Here is an 18,914-nt window from a genome sequence, read left to right as displayed (position 1 = left end):
AAAGAATTTGAGTACATGTCACAAGAGAATAGTTGAAGGCACTGGGAATACCCTGGAGAAGAAAAGATTCAGAGAATACAGCAAGAGATAAGAGATGCAAGGCTATATTTATTCTATTTGGCCTCAAAGAGAGTAACCAAGAACAATGTGTGAAAAGGTGGAAAGAGGTCTATTTAAGCTTGATACATGGTACAACTTACACATAATAAGAAATGATCAAAAGTGGAATGGGTTATCTTGAATGATGGAGGTGTTCCTCCATCCTTGGAGATCTTCAAACAGGGAATGGGTATCCTCTTGTCAGCTATATTATGTTAGTTATTTGGGGGTGTTCAGGAAGGACTAGTACCTCTGGTGTGAGGTCCTTTTGAGAGCTTCTCATCCACATTTGGTGTCCGCCTATGATTCCAAAAAGGTGTAGCATGTGCAGTGGCCACACCTTGGATAAAATCCATGTCAGCAGAGGAGCTAAATGAGGCTGAGGATAACTGACAGACTTTGAACTCATAGATGAATTGGGGGGATGTCTACCACAAGCCTGTGAAGACTTCCAGGTATGGGCTGATAAGAGTTTGCTCCAAAGACCATGAAAGTGTCTGAAGCAGGCTCTGTGGATTGCTGAGCTTGCTTAGAGAAGATGACATCCTCTGCATACAGAGCCATCATGCTTACTTTGTCTTCTGGATTTCCATGACTTTAGTGGACAGAGTGAGGCTGATAACTTTGTGCAACTCTGACTTATTTAAATCAAATTCAAGCCCAAATTAAGACATTACTCTGTGAAGTTATTGGTCCTCTTCAAAAATGAAGGACAAACAACAATATCATAGTAGTTAAGATTTCTTTCATTTATGAAGTGCTAGAGATTCAAAAACAAAAAAAGCTAAAGGAAAAAAAAAGATTCTGAGATGAAAAAGCATATAGATATGTAACACACTTCCTCCTCAAATCTCATTCTCAGAATTCTTATCTTCAAGACTTAGCTTGGGGACTACTTTCTTTGTGAAGCTTTCTAAGATTTGTGGTTGTCCAAGCTCTGTTCTCTCCAATTGTCTTTTATGTTTATTTTTATTTTTTGATGTACTTGCTTTATTCCTCTAGGAGAATGAAAACTCCCTGAGGACACAAATGGGTTAGTTGTCTATTTTGGATTCGTAGGTAGGTACTGCTTAACAAGTAGAAACTTAATAAATGTTGAATTTTGAATTTCTATTGAGGAACAAATAGGCCAAAATTTTTAAAAAGGGATTAGAAAATAATGAAGAAAAAAAAGAAAAACAATTTTTACTTCAAGTGACAAAATTATACAATAAAGAATAATTGCCCAAATTAGTTAGTGCTGTTTTATTTTAAAAAAAAAAAAAAAAAAGTGGACTAGAACAGCATAGGTCATAAAGAATTAGAACCATCAATTTAGTGTTTGATGAATCTCAATCATAAAACATTGGGGAAAGCAATTATTATTTAATATAAACTGGCAAACTGAATAATAAGTAGCTTGGCAAAAAAAATAATAAATTACATCTTAATCCCATATAATAGTTTCCAATATATTCCAAATATTTTTTCAAAAGGAAGGGAAGGAGAAGGACAAAAATTTGGAGCTCAAGGTTTTGCAAAGTGAATGTTGAAAACTATCTTTGCATGTATTTGGAAAAATAAAATACTATTTTTTTTTTATTTAATAGCCTTTTATTTACATGATATATACATGGGTAATTTTACAGCATTAACAATTGCCAAACCTCTTGTTCCAATTTTTCACCTCTTACCCCCCCCACCCCCTCCCCTAGATGGCAGGATGACCAGTAGATGTTAAATATATTAAAATATAAATTAGATACACAATAAGTATACCCGACCAAAACGTTTAAAATACTATTTTTTAAAAAAGAAAAATATGCATGAGACATCTTTAAGTTTAATCTGCTTTGTTAACATTTTCCCATGCTTTCTTAAGACATCCATCTTTCAGACAATCAACATTAATCAAAGAGTAAATCAAACTCTTAATTTGTAGCCAATTCCCAAGGTATAAATGCTCACACTATAAATTTAACAATCCACTCTCACTACTTCTGGCTTCAGCACACCTCTGGTGGGTCATATTAGTTCATAAGATATAATTGATACATATACATCAGAATTTCAGTTCCTCAGGATTGGAAGTGATCCCAGAGGCAAAACCTAGGAACCCATTAGCTCAACATGTAAGCTGTTAGACTTTTTTTTTTGTCTGAGACAATATTTGTAAAGCATCTGGTGAGAAATACCAGCGTTTTGTTTCCATAAATTCAGAGTAGCAGTTAGTAGAAGAACCAGATAAAATGTAATGTAACTGGTTCTGTCCTGTTCAAAGTTAGGTGATAATTAAGTAAGGTAAAGGATAAGCTTTGCTTGAAGTGCTCATGCACAATTAGCTTATAAATATTAACTTCTCCCAGGAGGAACTAAGACTCGTTTTAATAGTCATACAATGTATGTGTTGGAAGGGGGAAATATACCAAGGAGTAACTTGAAGAAGGTGGGGCAGAGCAACATATAAACCTGTTGCATATAGCCAATGGGGAATGGAGAGAGGAGCCTACATTGGGGAATAGGGTAAGAAGCATCTCTCAACTTTTGTGAATATGTGTGTCCCTTGAATTTCACAAGAACACACACCCTCTTCTTGCAAGAATGTAAATAAAACAGGCTTTTAACTTCACCCCTTTCTGAGTTCAAAAGGTTTATATCTCATACCTGGCACATAAATAGAGCTTAATAAATACTTGTTCCCTCTCACTAATCTCAATATTCCTATTTCCTTCAAGTGATTCATATAGGGTGGATTCTCATAATCCTGGTGGATTCTAACATGTACCATCTTTTCTATTTCCTTCCTAAAATCTAGTGTCTAGAACTGCAAACATTCCTATAAATGTGGCCTGACCTGATCATAGTTAAGAATGACAATTAACCTTCCTTAAACCACCAACTTATGAAATATGGTCTATCTGAGACTACATAAAGAAAACCACTAGGAACAGTGGGTCTGGGCTTTGATTGTGACCTGATATTCCTCTTTTTCTTGGGGTTGTTATACCTTTACCTGCATTAATTGGCACGGTGGATAGAGCACCAGACCTAGAGTTAGAAAGATTTATTTTCCTGAGTTCAAATATGGCCTCAGACACTTACTTAAATTATGATACCCCGGACAAGTCAATTAACTCAAATTTACTCATCTGCAAAATGAGCTGGAGAAGGAAATAGCAAACCACTCTAGTGTCTTTGACCAAAAAAAAAAAAAAAATCCCAAATGAAGTCTTGAAAAATTGGAGAATGATTGAATGACAACAAATATAAATATAAAATAATAAGAAACAGTCCCCAGAAAATGTATGATGTGTAAATCTTATATAAATGTAAATCGAAATCTATAAATGATCCTGGACTTACATCACAAATTTCTTAAGTCTAAGGAAATATAAAATGAGTACTTTGCAACTTTTTCATTTATATCAGTAAAAATTTGGAGTATATATGATCTATCTACATATATATGCATACCTACATGCATATTTATTTACTTACAAATGAACAACTCTCCTAATGGATTATGTCTCTAAAGAACAGTTGCTATCTCGGGTTCTAGAGGGTCACCCAATGGGGCTATAATCCTATTCTTAAAGCTCGTGAGCTTCCAACTTCCCATTAATAGTCAATCCAGTAGAATCAATTAGTTCTTAGCAAAATTAGTTACTAAAATGGCATGATTATAAGCAACAGTTAAAAAACATTTTCCCCAAAAATCTAGTACACATCCATCATCCATGTTTGTGCTCAAACATAAAATATAATGTAGTGAGGCACCTGGCAACTCACAAATCCTGATAAGGCAGGATTTGGGAAATGCTTTCTTTCTCTTTGGTAGACTCTTTATGCAATTTCCCTTGAATGTAGCATTTCTATCCAGAGTATTGCTTTGTCTAATCCCCAGGTTGTCTCTCTCAATTGTCTGGGGTGGCGATCCTTAAAGCTGCTTCCTCCCTCTGGTTACTGTATCCATGCCTGTCCGACGCCTGTGGTGTGACCTTCGCTGAATCCAGTGCCTCCTGCTCCTTGAAAGTTACATAGATGATGTGTCTGGGAAGGAGGTGGAAGAGAAATCCCGTTCTTTTTCCTCCGCTGCAGGATTTTCCAGTTTGCAATCTCTTCCACGATTTGCAATCTTCCGCTCAGCTGCTAGATGCTACTACCTAGATGTCATTACTGATAGGGGAAAGGCGGAGAGAGAAAAGTCCTATTCTCCAGGCGAGATGGGAGAGTCGGGCTCGGGAGGAACGGGACAAGCAAGAACGGGGAGGGAGGTCTTTCTCTATAACTGATGAGCCTCGATTTCTGGGAGTTCTTCACGTTTAGCAATTTAAAGTCCGAAGAGGCATGACTAATTTCTTTGTTGCCCAATCATATTGTATCTTCTTGCTACAATTAGAGAAGGGTTTGTACTTTTAGAAAATAAGCCTATGTTACTGCTTCCTTAAAACTTGATCGACATGGCTCTGTTCAAAAATAAGATGAACCAAATCAGTTCCAACTGTTCAGTAAAGAAGAGAACCAGCTACACCCAGCAAAAGAAATATGGGAAACGCGTGTGTCCCACAGCATGGCATTTCCAATCCTTTTATTGTCCACTTGCATTTTTGTTTTCCTTCTCAGGTTATTTTTACCTTATTTCTAAATCCGATTTTTCTTGTGCAGCAAGATAACTATAAATATGTATGCATATATTGTATTTAATATATATTTTAACATATTTAACATGTATTGGTCTACCTGCCATCTAGGGGAAGAAGTGGGCGGAAGGAGGGGAAAAATTGGAACAGAAGGTTTTGCAGGGATCAATGCTGAAAAATTACCCATGCATATGTTTTGTAAATAAAAAGCAAAAATTTAAAAAATATAATTAAAAAAAAAACTTGATCATATACATTCACTAAACTGGAAATCTCTTTCCCTATAATATGTAAATTATATAAGCGCACTGCTATACAAATCGTTAAGCACACTTTTTTTTTTTAATTTAATAGCCTTTTATTTACAAGTTATATGTATGGGTAACTTTACAGCATTAACAATTGCCTAATCTCTTGTTCCAATTTTTCCCCTCTTTCCCCCCATCCCCTTCCCCAGATGGCAGGATGACCAGTAGATGTTAAATATATTAAAATATAAATTAGATACACAATAAGTATACACGACCAAAACGTTATTTTGCTGTACAAAAAGAATCAAACTCTGAAATATTGTACAATTAGCCTGTGAAGGAAATAAAAAATGCACGTGGACAAAAACATGGGGATTTCCCAGGAATTCAATGTAATGTAATGGTTCTTAGTCATCTCCCAGAGTTCTTTTGCTGGGTGTAACTGATTCAGTTCATTACTGCTCGGTTGGAAATGATTTGGTTGATCTCATTGCTGAGGATGGCCAAGTCCATCAGAATTGGTCATCATATAGTATTGTTGTTGAAGTATATAATGATCTCTTGGCCCTGCTTAAGCACACTTTTTAAAAGGATAAAATGAACACTTTTAAAATAATGATTTTTATTTATTACAAATAGGTACCAGATGAATGATTTTGTTTCTCTAAGGAAGTCTGATGAGGAAACTCTCTTATTTATTAATGGTTAAAAAAAAAAAAACTAAATCCTTCTCCCCCCACTAAAATTATTATTAATAGTATTTTTAATGAGAGCAATGTGATTGAATGTGTTCATTATTTTTTGAAAGTCTTGATTTAAGATTTTGTGATATAGTGATTTCAAAATCTGATTTCACATTCAGTTTTATTTTGATACTTGGTTGACTTTAATGGCTATCATAATTTAAAAAAAAATAATTCCTTACAGAGATACATAGTTCTAAAAGGATGAAGTATAGCACTGCCTTTCATTACTAAATCATGACTCATTTTTCTGTCCCATCCATCAATTATGCAAAGGTTTTTGTTTAAAATTGGCTAGTGAATTTCCATCTTCTCAGAAGGTGTTGCATTTTTCATATTTTTAACAAATGGGTTCCAAACCTTTTGTATGGAAGCTTTTTAAACAGTTTAGAAAATTTCTCCTGGCACAGACAACAAGGACTTCATCTCTTATTAAAGGTCCCCAGCTCTGAGCTCATTCTCTCATATCTGGTTCATGTCTTGGGAGGTCTTGCCCTTGAAACGAATTTTCATACTCACCACTCTATGTTATAGTAGAAATCTAGAGACAATCTCTTAAACAAAGCTTAAATTTGGCTTATTTATACCTAAAGTCTATCCAAAAGGGATTAACTGAATCACACCTAGAAAGATACCCCACATATCAAAAATCAAGCATTTATGTTAATAGGTACCTACTATGTCACAGACACTTTATGGAATACAAAATAAGAGTATGAAAAAAAAAGTCCTTCTCTTTGAGAAGCTCATATTCTGACAGGGGAGCTGGATATACATAAAAGTATATGTAGAATTGGCAAATTACAATCTTTTGGTGCCCTAGGCTAGGGCTTCTTAAACTTTTCTCATTTGTGACCTCCTTTCACCCAAGAAATTTTTGTGACCCTGTATATATAGGTATATAAAATAGGCATAAAAACTAAGTATTTACTGATAATAAATCATAATTTATTTATGAATACTAACTCTCTTGTGCATTTATAAATGAAATTCAGAGTGGTAGAGCAAGCTTTGGCATGGAAAGATGGGGTTCAAATTCCCCTTCTGACCACTACGGCCTAAGTGATCCCCAGCATGCCAATTAATATCTAGGTGCCTATTCTCAAAGACTCAAATTGCAGAACAATTGCTGTCTCCATTCATAGAGCAACTTTCCCAATTAATCATGCTTCAATTCCTACTCATAAAAGGGTATAAAACAGAAATGGAAATATAAAAACAAATCAGGTAATGTTGTAATTATGATTATTTGTGTTGATATCTTATCATAGTTCTAGGCCCAAAACAGTAGATTAATAAATACTTGTCGAATTGCTTTGCACAAACAAAATAAAAAAAAACAATAACTAGACCTGAGAAGATTAAATACAAGCATTGTTTGTCACTTGACAAGCTAAACAAATCGTGTTTTTCAGTGTTAAAATGCCCCAAATGAAGAGAGTTAAAATCATTTAGTTACAAAATAGGAGGGGCAACCCAGATATACTCTACCAATTTACTAAGCATCCATGTGTATTAGACAGTTTTCTCTTTAGCCTGACAGATGGTGAGTGCATGTTTTAAGAATCTGCAAAAAAAAAAAGCAAAATTTGAAAAGTACGAGATACCCTCATTACATTTGGACAAAACCATCAATCAAGAAGCATTTATTAAACTAAATGTGTTTTGTTTTGTTGTGTCATCTGTATAGGGCTAGAAACTGGCACTTCTTGCATAATTTATAGTTTTAGAGGGTTGCCTAGGGCCCAGCTTCTTAAACTATGGTTTGCAACCTCCTATGGAGTCTTTAACTGAATGTGGAGATCATGAGATTATGATTTATTATCATTAAATATTTAATTTCATGCCTATTTTATATACCTATATATACAGGGTCACATAAAAATTTCTTGCGTGAAAGGAGGTCAGGAATGAAAAAAGTTTAAGAAGCCCTAGCCTAGGGCATCAAAAGATTGTAATTTGCCTATGCTCATACTGAAAATAGGTGTCAAGGGCAGTACATAAATCCAAACCTTCTTGTCTCACAGACAGCTCTCTCTCCAACATGACAAGCTGCTTCTCCAAAAAAAGACTCTTTTGTGGAAGTGGAAAGGCAGTGAACTATCTTTTAAGTTTCCCAGCTATAATCCTATACTGATCCGATATGCACTTCTTTAATGCCAGAATGGGACTTTTTATCCCATTTCACCACTCACTTTACAGTTTCTTGCCATGGTTAAACTCTTTTGTTTCTTCATTCTTGGTAGCATTGCTGCATTCTATTTTTATTACAAGTTCTTAAGAGGGAAAAATGAGAAAGTTAAATTCTTTAAGATTTTCATTTTCAGTGAGCAAAGGTTGGGAGATGAAATCCCTACATGAAAACAGTTGCTGTGCCAATGACTGCTCTCTGGCTCTGATTCAGAGAAAAGCACTTAGCATGCAGCGAGAGGGCGCTTGGAGTACTTCTACCTTCAGACAGCACATTTGTTTAAGTATTCTGAATGTACGTGATTAAAACAGTTAATGGATCAAAAAAAGTCCAAATTGATATCTTGGACATATGGATACTGTGAGAGAGCAGTATTTGTTTAAAAGCCTTATTGTGAAACTTCCACTGGTATAAAGACTGAGTGGAGGATGGGGGAAGGTTCATTGGCATAAATAATGTATTCACAAAATAATTTGGAATCTGATTACGGGTGATGAATCTTAATTATGGCTGTTTACTGTGGTGAATATTTAGGAAAATCATGGAGTTTTAAAATGACAAGGTTCATGCTTTCACTCCAGCTATTTAAGAAGAAAAGTAAGTACCAGCCTATGTAAATATTCTGTAATTACTCTGTAATTTCAGTTACATATTTTAGATGAAGGACCCTATCTTGCCTGCCTGGTGTCTTCCTTTTAATGCTATTTCTTTTAAGCCTATTTTTCCACACCAGTTGTGAAAAAAAATGTAAATTAGATGCTACTTGCTAATTCTCAGGTTCTTTCTTCATTTTCCCCCCACAGATGTTACATGAAGGATAATCACTCAGATTCTGCTTAAATGAAAATGGCTGCCCAGTAAGATGCTTCCTGGACATTTTAAAACAGTAATCTTGCAGAAAGAGAAGAGAAAAAAAGTAGATAGGGCACATAGGAATGTTTCTTTCTACTTTTAAATATATATATATATATATTTCAAATAATGAATATTAATTAATTTTTCTTCCACCTATTGCTGACTTAAAAGAGAAAAGAAAAATAATATTCTTGTAGTAAATATGCCTTAGCAAGCAAAACCAATTTCCATGATACTCCAAAAATATGTTTCATTGTACATCTTGAATCTATCATTTCTCCATCAGAATTCGAATAGATCATTATCAGTCCTCTGATAATAGGATGCTCGTTTTGGATTTCTTTGGTTTCTACACCAGTTTCCCAGCAAATTTATGATTGGGAAGTCTCATCATCTTGCAAGATCCATCAGCCTTGTTACTCTCATCACATTGGTACCTCTCTCCCCTTCTGATTGGAGAGTAATTATAAACTCTTCCTTTTAAGTAGTATCAAGGATTGACTTTTTGCATCTCAAATTTCCTACCCTGCTACACCCATTCTATACTTCTTTAGACTGTTATTCTTTTTTTATATTTTTATCCCTAGTACTTATAGCAGTGCTTAGTACAGTTTGTTGTTGTTGTTCAGTTATTTACTCATGTTTGTTGAGCATCCCCTAGTCACCCCCCCACACACACACAAAATGCTGCTATAACTATTTTTGTACACATACATTCTTTTCCTCTTACTTTGTTCTCTTTAGGATATAAACCTAATAGTAATGTCACTGGGTCCAAAAACATGCACAGTTTAATAGCCTTGGGGCTTGGTTTCAAATTGCTTTCGGGTTCACAACTTCACCAACAATGCATTAAGGTTCCTCTTCTCTCAAAGCCCCTCTAGCATTTGTCATTTTTGGGAGGTCAATTTAGCCAATCTAATGACCATAAGGCAGTACTTCAAAGTTGTTTTAATTGTTAGTGATTTACAGAATTTTAAAAATATGGTTTCTTCTTCAGAAAACACCTATTCATGTCTTTATACCATTTTTCAATTGCGGAATAATCTTATTCTTTACAAATTTAATTCAGTTCTTTATATATCTTAAAAATGAGACCTTTCAATTTCAAAATACTTGTAATGGAAAGCTCCATCCACATCCAGGGAGAGAATTATGGACACTGAATTTAGATGAAAGCATAGTATTTTCACCTTTTTGTTATTATTGTTTTTTGTTTGCTTTTTTTCCCTTTTTAATCTGATTTTTCTTATGCAGCATGACAAATATGGAAACATGTTTAGAAGAATTGCACATACTTGGAGAAGGGAGGGGGGGAAGGAAGGAGCAGGGTAAAGAAATCTGAAGCACAAGGCTTTTAAAGGTGAATGTTGAAAACTATCTTTGTATGTATTTGGAAAAATAAAATACTATTTAAAAAATAAGGCCTTTATCAGAGAAACTGGCTACAAAGATTTTTATTCTAAACTTCTGTCTTCTAATTTTAGTTGCACTGGCTATGCTTATGCAAAAACATTTTGATTTTATGTAATTAAAATTGTCCATTTTATCTCACATGAATTTCTTTAACACTTGTGTCATTATGCCCTTTTCTTTTATCGATCATGACCTCTTCTCCTATCAATAAATCTGATGATTAATTTCTTCCGTGCTCCTCTAATTTGTTTATAGTGTCATTCTTTATGTTTAAGTCACATACCTTTTTGAAGTTTGTCTTGGCATTCGGTGTAAGATATTAGAAAGACTTTAAATGTCGGAGTAAAGAACTAGTATTTTATTCTATGATGATGAACCAATGAAGTTTCTTGAGCAGCATAGTCAGACTTGTACCTTAGTTTCTGGTTAAACCCATAGAGGTTTTTCAGCATCTTAGGCCATCTGGCCTATGCCAGGAAAAGCCTTTAAGTTGCCCCAGGGTCAACTCTAAATCTTGGTGAAACATTAGAATAAAACCTTAGGGAGAATAATCGGAGCCTTAGTTTTAGTGCTGTTATGAACCTAAGTCCAATTTGTTCCCTCCTTTTAGGATGAGTAAAGAAACTTGTTTATAGTCAGATAGGCTGTGATTAATCCAGAGAGTGTTTCTACAGGCATCTATAAACAAATTAAATTAAAAGTTACTTAGCCAAATGTTCAAAGATTCTAATACTACTTCATTCTATCTTTAAGTTCTCTCTCTTGCCTTGGCTGTAACTAGGAATTTTGGCACCTGGGAATAAATAGCAAGAAATACATCTAAAACAAATAACAAAGAAATATGTATGAAGCAAGCAACAAAAAATTCGTCTTGGACAAGCAGCACAGATCAAATTTGTAATTTGTGATGTGAAAATAATATGAGTAATTAAGATAAATTTAGTTGAGTGGAAAGGTAAAATAGTTACTATAGTTGTTCTGATGCTTCTAATAAAGGGTAAATGTTAAGTTTTTTTTCTTCTAAATTTCAGTATCTACTCCTTCAGATACTTCATGTAAAATCTTAATATTTTCCCCCTGAGGACAAAGCTCTGGTCCTACAACCCTAGTTATAACTCTTGTCTCCCACTACTTCTTGTTTCCTAAGCTCCTTCAAATGTTCTCTCTTTCCTTCCATTGTTTATTTCATGTCTATCTTTAATAAAAAATGCTTTTTCCTCTTCTACCAACAATAAAATGCAAGCTTCTTGTGCTTAGGAACCGTTTTGATTTTGTCTTTGCGTGCTCAGCACCTAGCACAGGGACTGTTGCTGTACTTCTTAAGTTGAATCTATCAAAATTGTACCTGTTCTTTAAGGCCCATTTGAAATGGTATCTACTTCATGAAGCCTTCCTAATCCTCCTAAAGTGGGATGAACCACAAGTCTCCACCTATACCATTTTTCAGTTTTCCTTTATGTTTTATATTTTATCTTCCCCCAATGAGAATGTCATCTCCTTGAGGGTAAGGATTCACTTTCTTTCTGCTTATATTTGTATTCCCAGCACAATATCTAGGACATAATATGTTCTTAATAAATACTTAGTGATTTATTGAGTTCTTCTGAATCTCCATATTTCTTTTCAGTTCTCTTGTGTGGGTTAATTGTAGAAGCCACATCTAATTATGGGTACCATAGCTGGTTTTAAAAAGATGGTGGAATTTGAATGTACTGTTTTTCAGCAGTGTCCCAGTTTTAGCAATATTAGCAGTATACTTATTGCATACATACAAATATTTTCCCCATTAGAATATTGGAATATTAGACAGGGATCATATCTTATGCATCTTTGCCTTCAGAAATTAATTCAAGGCCTTACACATAGTAGACATTCAGCATATATTTATTGAAATTTGTTGAATATACTGCTAGAGAATAATTACTACCATAAGTACGGCTAGAAGCATTGAGATTGACTAAAACAGAGCACAAAGAGTGGAGTCTCTATTTATGAACTTGAATTAAGAATTGTGGGGAATTCCAAGCATCATTGGACAGCAAAGTATCATGAATAGAGTAGTCATCAATAATATTGTCCTGATATTTTTCAGATAGTTAAGCCAGATTTGGAAAAGAATTAACAATTCATGGATGAATAGTGATACATACATATATCTATATATACCTCTACAAAATTGGCCCACTATTTAATTATATAGGCTATTAATTGTTAAACACCTTGAGAAGAAATGGGGTGCAATGGAAAGAGAATATGTAGTATAAGAGTTTGGGGACCTTAATTCAACTCTCAGATCTGCCACTTTTTTCCTGTGTGATTTTAGTTAAGTCATTTAACTCATTTGCAGCATGAAAGGGTTGGACTAAATGATCCCTTCCAGCTTTAGATCTATTTAATAATATGATCCTATGATCACTAATGAGCCAATGGATCTGTGATCATATTGATGTGAATATCCCCACCAATAATACATATCATAACCCAACCATGTCTGCTTTCCAGGTATAACTATTACCTATGTCTTCCTATAAAATCATCCTTGGAATCTGCCTACTATGCTAAGAACATTGTATATATTCTTTTGATCTGGAGCAGAAAGGCTGACTACTGATGATTTCTTTGTTTTGTCATGAGAATGGACCATCTTTCTGATCATATAGTGATGACATTCATTATATTACTTATCCTATGTAACTAATTCCTCATTAGTAATATATTGTAGTCTTCTCATTCTCCTAATATATTTTTCTTTCCTATCTGGATAATCCTCAACTTCTTCCTTATGGAAGTTATTGTATTTATGACCATGCAATAACACAAATAGAAGGATGCTGAAATTAGAAAGAGGAGACTTTAATTCAGAAAGACACTTAGAGACATTTAAAGAACTGATTTCTCAAAGTTAATTAATCTTTTGTTCCTCCTTCTAGACCCAGTTCACTGTTTATTTTCAGTATCTATCCAAAATGTATATATTGTTTAATGAACTATATGGATTATCCATACAACTGCTTTTCATAGTATAGAAAATTGACATTCTATATACTCTTGGTTTTTCCAATACGGATAGTTAGGCCAAACTCTTTGGAAAGTTTGTCAATCATATTAAGGGGCTGCTGCAATGCTCTGGGACCTAACACAATCAGGATATCATCTACAAATCATCTGGAGAACTTCATTATCTGTAGAGAGTCCCTCTGTGATCTGACTCTGCAGTGGCTATCTTCTATGACAGTAGTAAATGTTTTTGAGAAGCAAGTCTTATTGCTTAATGCCTTAGTGATAAAAAAAAAAAAAATCATGGAACAAAATTATTTTTGCTGTCTTTTCAGCAGTAGCTAGTGACATGATGGATAGAGTTCTGGTTCTAGACTCAGGAAGACTTGAGTTCAAATCTGACCTTACTATTTATGTGACTCTGGGCAAATAACTTTACCTCTATTTGTCCCAGTTTCCTCAACTGTAAAATGGGGATAATACCTACCTCACAAGTAGATAATAATACTACCTATCTACTTCATAAGTAGATAATAATAATACCTTTTCACCTCCTAAAAGGATCAAATAAGATAACATTTGTAAAAAATGCTTAGCACCCTGCCTAGTGTATAGTAATCATTATATAAATTCTCTTCCCTTCTCCTTTCTCCTTTGCTTTCGCTTTCCTTTCCTTTCTCTTCTTTTCCCTTATTTTCTCCTTTCCTCTCCCCTTTCCCTTTCCTTCCCTTCCCTTTCCTTCTCTTCTGAAAAGTCCTGTAGAATTATCAAGCTCTCAAAAAAAGAATTAATTACTTGAAATTTGTTACTTGGGGTGTCTATATCAGCAAGGAACACATATATATACTATTGCCCTTCAATTCATAAAGATGTCAGACAAGTTCTAGTCACACTAAAGCAAATCTCTTTCCTTCTAATCATCTTTATTATTAAAGAAGAGGAAGAGGCTATGAATGGCAAAGATATTGCTGTCAAAAACCTATTTTTGGACCTCATTACTAATTAGCATAAAGCACAGTATTTAGTCCTGGCTTTGTATTCTGAAAACTAATATAGAAAACATTAGTTTACTAAAATCATCTGGTCTGACATCCTTTCTATAATGTGTCTCTATGACCTTGGGGATATAATTTTTATCTCTTTGCCTCAGTTTCTTATATTTGTAAAATGTTGTTAGTCTATTTAAATATAAACTATTTGTGTCTGACTTGTGGTAGAATCTTATAAATTTATAGGTCTGATTAGCCACAATTGGACATACCCTATCTTAACCTGGACATAGTGATGTCATGTTGATCTTTTTTGAACATGAAGGACAATAACCAACCAAGGAGGGGGTATGATTTAACTAGTAGTTATATGTAAAAATTTCTAGACTCTTCCAATGTGCAGATCTACTGATTAAAATTCCTTACTTTTGCAGCCACGCAGCTGTTGAATTCAGACATATTTACAATTTTTACAAATGAGTTGATTTTAATAAAAACAAGTTACTCTGAAGCATGATCTGAAACCAGATTTATGTGGGCTGGCACAATCTGCTATGCCAAACATATATTCATATTGCTTGGGTCTGTAACAGCCAGTTTTTCTGAGTAGTGATTATGGCAGTCTTAATTCATGCCAACATACCAAAAAATTGGCAACTGATTTAAGATGCTAGACTTAATGTGACTTTCATGGACAGTCCCTAGGAAAGAAGAACCAGAGTGAAAACTCCAGTCCCTGTGGTTTGGCACTAGATGTGTGAAGGCTGCTACTGGTCTGCAGAAGGAGATAGATTACTGCCTGATGCTAAAAAAAAATCAAAGAAAAGGCTTTTTTTTCCTGAGGCTTAGTCATCCCATCATTCTAAGTATATTATTGTTACTGGGGGAAATTTGCTTCTCTTTCTTCTACCTAAGTTGCTTCTTTGTTATTTTTCTTTATCTCTTAAAAGCTGCCCCTCTCCATCCATTCAACAAGCATTTAAGTGTTTACTATGTGCCAGGTACTGTACTAGGCACTAGAGATAAAAAATAAATGAAACTGTCCCTGCCTTTGTGGAGTTTACAATCTATTGGAGGAAAGTCAAATCAATAAGCATTTGTTTAATTATGGACCAAGAGCAATGCTAATGGAAATACTGTATACTCTCTTATGCTGCAATACAACACAATGTATGATCACATAGACTGAGGAATTTTCCTAATGATACAGGCTTTGTGACTGTCATCTATTTTTTCCAGACTAGCAACACTCACACAGTCAAGTAAGTGCAAAACATATATGAAATAAATAAAGATGAAATTTTAAAATCCCCCACCTAACTCCTGGTGGGGGAATCAGAAAAGATAAGTGGCACGGGAGGAAAAAACAAACAAATACTGAAGAAAATACCTGGATAAATATGTAAAGTGTATGATTTGGTCTGGAACCAGAATAGAACTAGCTTATATCTGTAAAGTACGCAACTTCAGTTTACAAATAAGGAAAGGAACCCTGCTATTGAAACAGTCAACTTGGAGAAGTGGAATGACCACAGGCTCTGCTTTCAGAGGACTTTTGTTCAAATATGCCTTTAGAGGTAATTAATTGTAAAGGAAAACTTAATATTAGTATTTTTATCTGTAAAGGGAAAGGACTGAAATAGATGACTTTTGAAATCCCTTTCAATCCTGGAGCTTCGTGATTTTATCACTTTACCACTCCTACTATCAACCTAATTTTACAGATATTGGAAATAAAGAATCAGAAATAAAGTGACTCCTCCAAAGTTATAAAGGCAAAAATTTAGGAAGACAGATGACCTGTGAGCAGATGTAACTTGTGTTTCTGATTGGAGAGTCAAAAAAAAAGATCGTTAAAAACCCTGCTGGAATGGAAATCATCAAGTAATTTGGAAAACAAATGTAAACAACTATACTATAGTCCTGCTATCCTTTGAAGGGTGAGGAACAAGTAAAGGCTCATAGAGAATTTCTCATAAAAGTCTGCTTTTTAGCAAGTTTTTGAGGGCTCGGGGAGAATGAAATTAACCAGAGGTGATGAGAGGTTTAGCAGCCTAGAGAAAACAAAACAAAACAAAACAAAAAAACAACAGAAGAGAAATTGTGGTCATTATGAATGCGTATCTTTAAACCAAATGAAAGAAACTGCTACCATCTCGTTTTCGACTCGTTTCCTGTGTGTGTATGTGTGTGTAACGGGTTGTATCGGGGAAGTTCACCCCGTGTTTCATACATTTCTTTTTTTTATTTTTAATTTAATAGCCTTTTATTTACAGGATATATGCATGGGTAACTTTACAGCATTGACAATTGCCAAACCTCTTGTTCCAATTTTTCCCCTCCTCCCCCTCATGGCAGGATGACCAGCAGATGTTAAATATATTAAAGTATAAATGAGACACACAATAGGTATATAGTTTCCTACACTTCTGAGCAGAGAGAGGGTTTTTAACTATTGCAACTTTTATTTCCAGACTCTCCTTTGAAGAAGCAGTTGAAGGATGTAATTGATTTGTTGTCTGTTTGTTTCTGGAATGGAAGGCGATAGTTTACAAGAGCCGGGAAGAGCGCTGAGTCTCCGCACTACTTGCGTGGAAGGGGAGATCTAGGACGGGATCCGGAGGTGCGTGAAAGAGGGGGAAAATTGAATGGAACACGTGGGGATGTGGGCGTGGCCGATGGGCTCAGTGACGCAGTGACGCGAAGGAGGCGGGACTTCTATTGACAGTGGGGCGGAGCTTGCTCCTCCTCCTGCACCCTCCTGCGGTGTGTCAAACAGTCGGGCGCTGCGCTCCCCCAGCTAAGCCCCGGACCGGGCAGGGGGTGCAGTGCGGTGCGGGGGGTGCGCGCGACACGCGGGGTCTCCCTCGGGCAGCCAGCCGGCCTTTCTGCGCGCGCTTGAGCGCCTCGTCGTGAGCCCCAGGACCAACAACTCAGTGCCCCATTCCCTCCCCGTGCCCCCTCTCCTCGGAGGCCGCGGGGGTACCGGGGCTAGCGGGGCCCCGGGAGTATGTGAGGTCCAGTTCTGACCCGCAGAATGGTTCCGGGTTTAGAGTTCACAGGTCAGAGTTGACTCCCTGAAAAATGCAGCTGGTTTGAAATGCAAGATGGCGGCGGCAGCGGGGCGGTGAGGAGAGCCCGAGCCCGCGGCGGCGGCGGCGGCTACGGCGGGGGACCCCGGCACCGAGGCGCCGGCGGCGGCGGCGGCGGCCCCTCCAGGTAGCGGCGCTCGGACTGAGGGCGCGGGCCGCCTCCCCACCGGACCCCGGGGCAATGGCCATTCTTTTACTAGTCACCCCGCGGGGTAGCGGGGGGTTCCTGGAGGAGAGCCTGCGGGAGGAGGCCCGAGGCCCGTCAGCCCGGGGCGGGGTGCGGGAGGGCAAAGCCTCCTGCCTCCCTGGGGATGAGGAGGAGGAGGCTGAGGGGAGGACGGCGGCTCCTCTTCTCCTAGGCGGCGATAGAAAGAGGGTGAGGGGAGGAGTGAGATTCCTGCCCTCCCTGGGGATGATAGAGGAGAGGGTGAGGGGAGGACCGGGAACCCTGTCCTCTGCAGGGGGTTGGAGAAGGAGAGGAAAGGAGAAGAGAGCCTTTTCCCCTTCTCTGAGAGGATGATTAAGAGAGTAGGGCATAGTCTCCTTGCCTCCCCGGGGATGCTGGGGGGGTGGGGTGCGAAGACAGAGCCTCCCTTACTTACCCTGAGATACCGGCGGAGGGGGAGTGAGAGGAAAGTACACAGCCTTCTTTTTCCCTCCCTCTGGGGATGTCAGGTCCTGGGGAGAATGTGCGGGAAGGACGGGACCTCCTCCCAGCCCTTATAAGTGGCTCTGAGAGGGGGAAGAGAGCGCATATCCTTTTGGGAGGTAATGAAGGATAGGAGGCAGAACTCTTTGCCCTGGTGAGGGGGAAGCAGCACCTCCACCCTCCTGGGGGGACAGAAAAGAGACTTGGAAAAGGGAGGGCTTCCTTCATTTCCTGGGGTGCTTGGGCATTCATGTTTCTCTTCTCCCTTTGGGGGGGGGTGTTCCGCAGACCCCAAATTGAAGATTTTAAGGCAAGAAAAATCAGTGAAAAACTAATCCTTGATTTCTGAAGGTCAGGACTTGTATTAGTTAGACATGGGACTGGGAATCTCAGGCAGAGGAAATGAAGGGCACTGGTAAAATAATTCCGCCCTCCTTGAAGGGAGTCTTAGGGACACTAAATTAGGTATTAGCTGGGATAGGGGGCTATCTTGAGAGACAGTTTGTTCTTTAGCAATGGGTTCAGTGAGGGAATGGCAGGATCGGGTAAAGGTGCAAAAGTTGTCACCAGGATATAGGACAGGATTGAGCTGATAGGAAAGGAAAAATTTCTGGGGAGAAGGGTAGGTGTTAATTGGACGTCAGCTACCCCTTTATTACTAACAGAGACAACAGGCTTCTCAAGAATACAGGAGAAATCAAGCTCCTTGGGGAGGTAGGTGACAGTGAAGGAAGAATTGGAATAGCTTATGTCTTGTGGAGCAGTGTGAGGAGCTTTTTGAAATGAGGAATTTCATGAGTTGAGAATAAAAACATGGAGAATAGGGAAAATACAAAGAAGCAACTTGAAAAGCAGAAATACTTCCTGTGAAGGGAGAATTACTTAGCAAGAATAAAATTCAATATTCACCAAGTTAACATATGTTTTGATAGAGATCGGGATTAGGAACCTTTAAGTTCACTGGAATAAAGTCTCATTTGGTGGCCAAGAAAGAGAATGAGACAAGTAGGTGG

Source organism: Sarcophilus harrisii, chromosome 1, assembly GCF_902635505.1.
Source record: "Sarcophilus harrisii chromosome 1, mSarHar1.11, whole genome shotgun sequence".
In the NCBI taxonomy this organism is placed as follows: Eukaryota; Metazoa; Chordata; class Mammalia; order Dasyuromorphia; family Dasyuridae; genus Sarcophilus; species Sarcophilus harrisii.
This window is presented reverse-complemented; position numbering follows the sequence as displayed.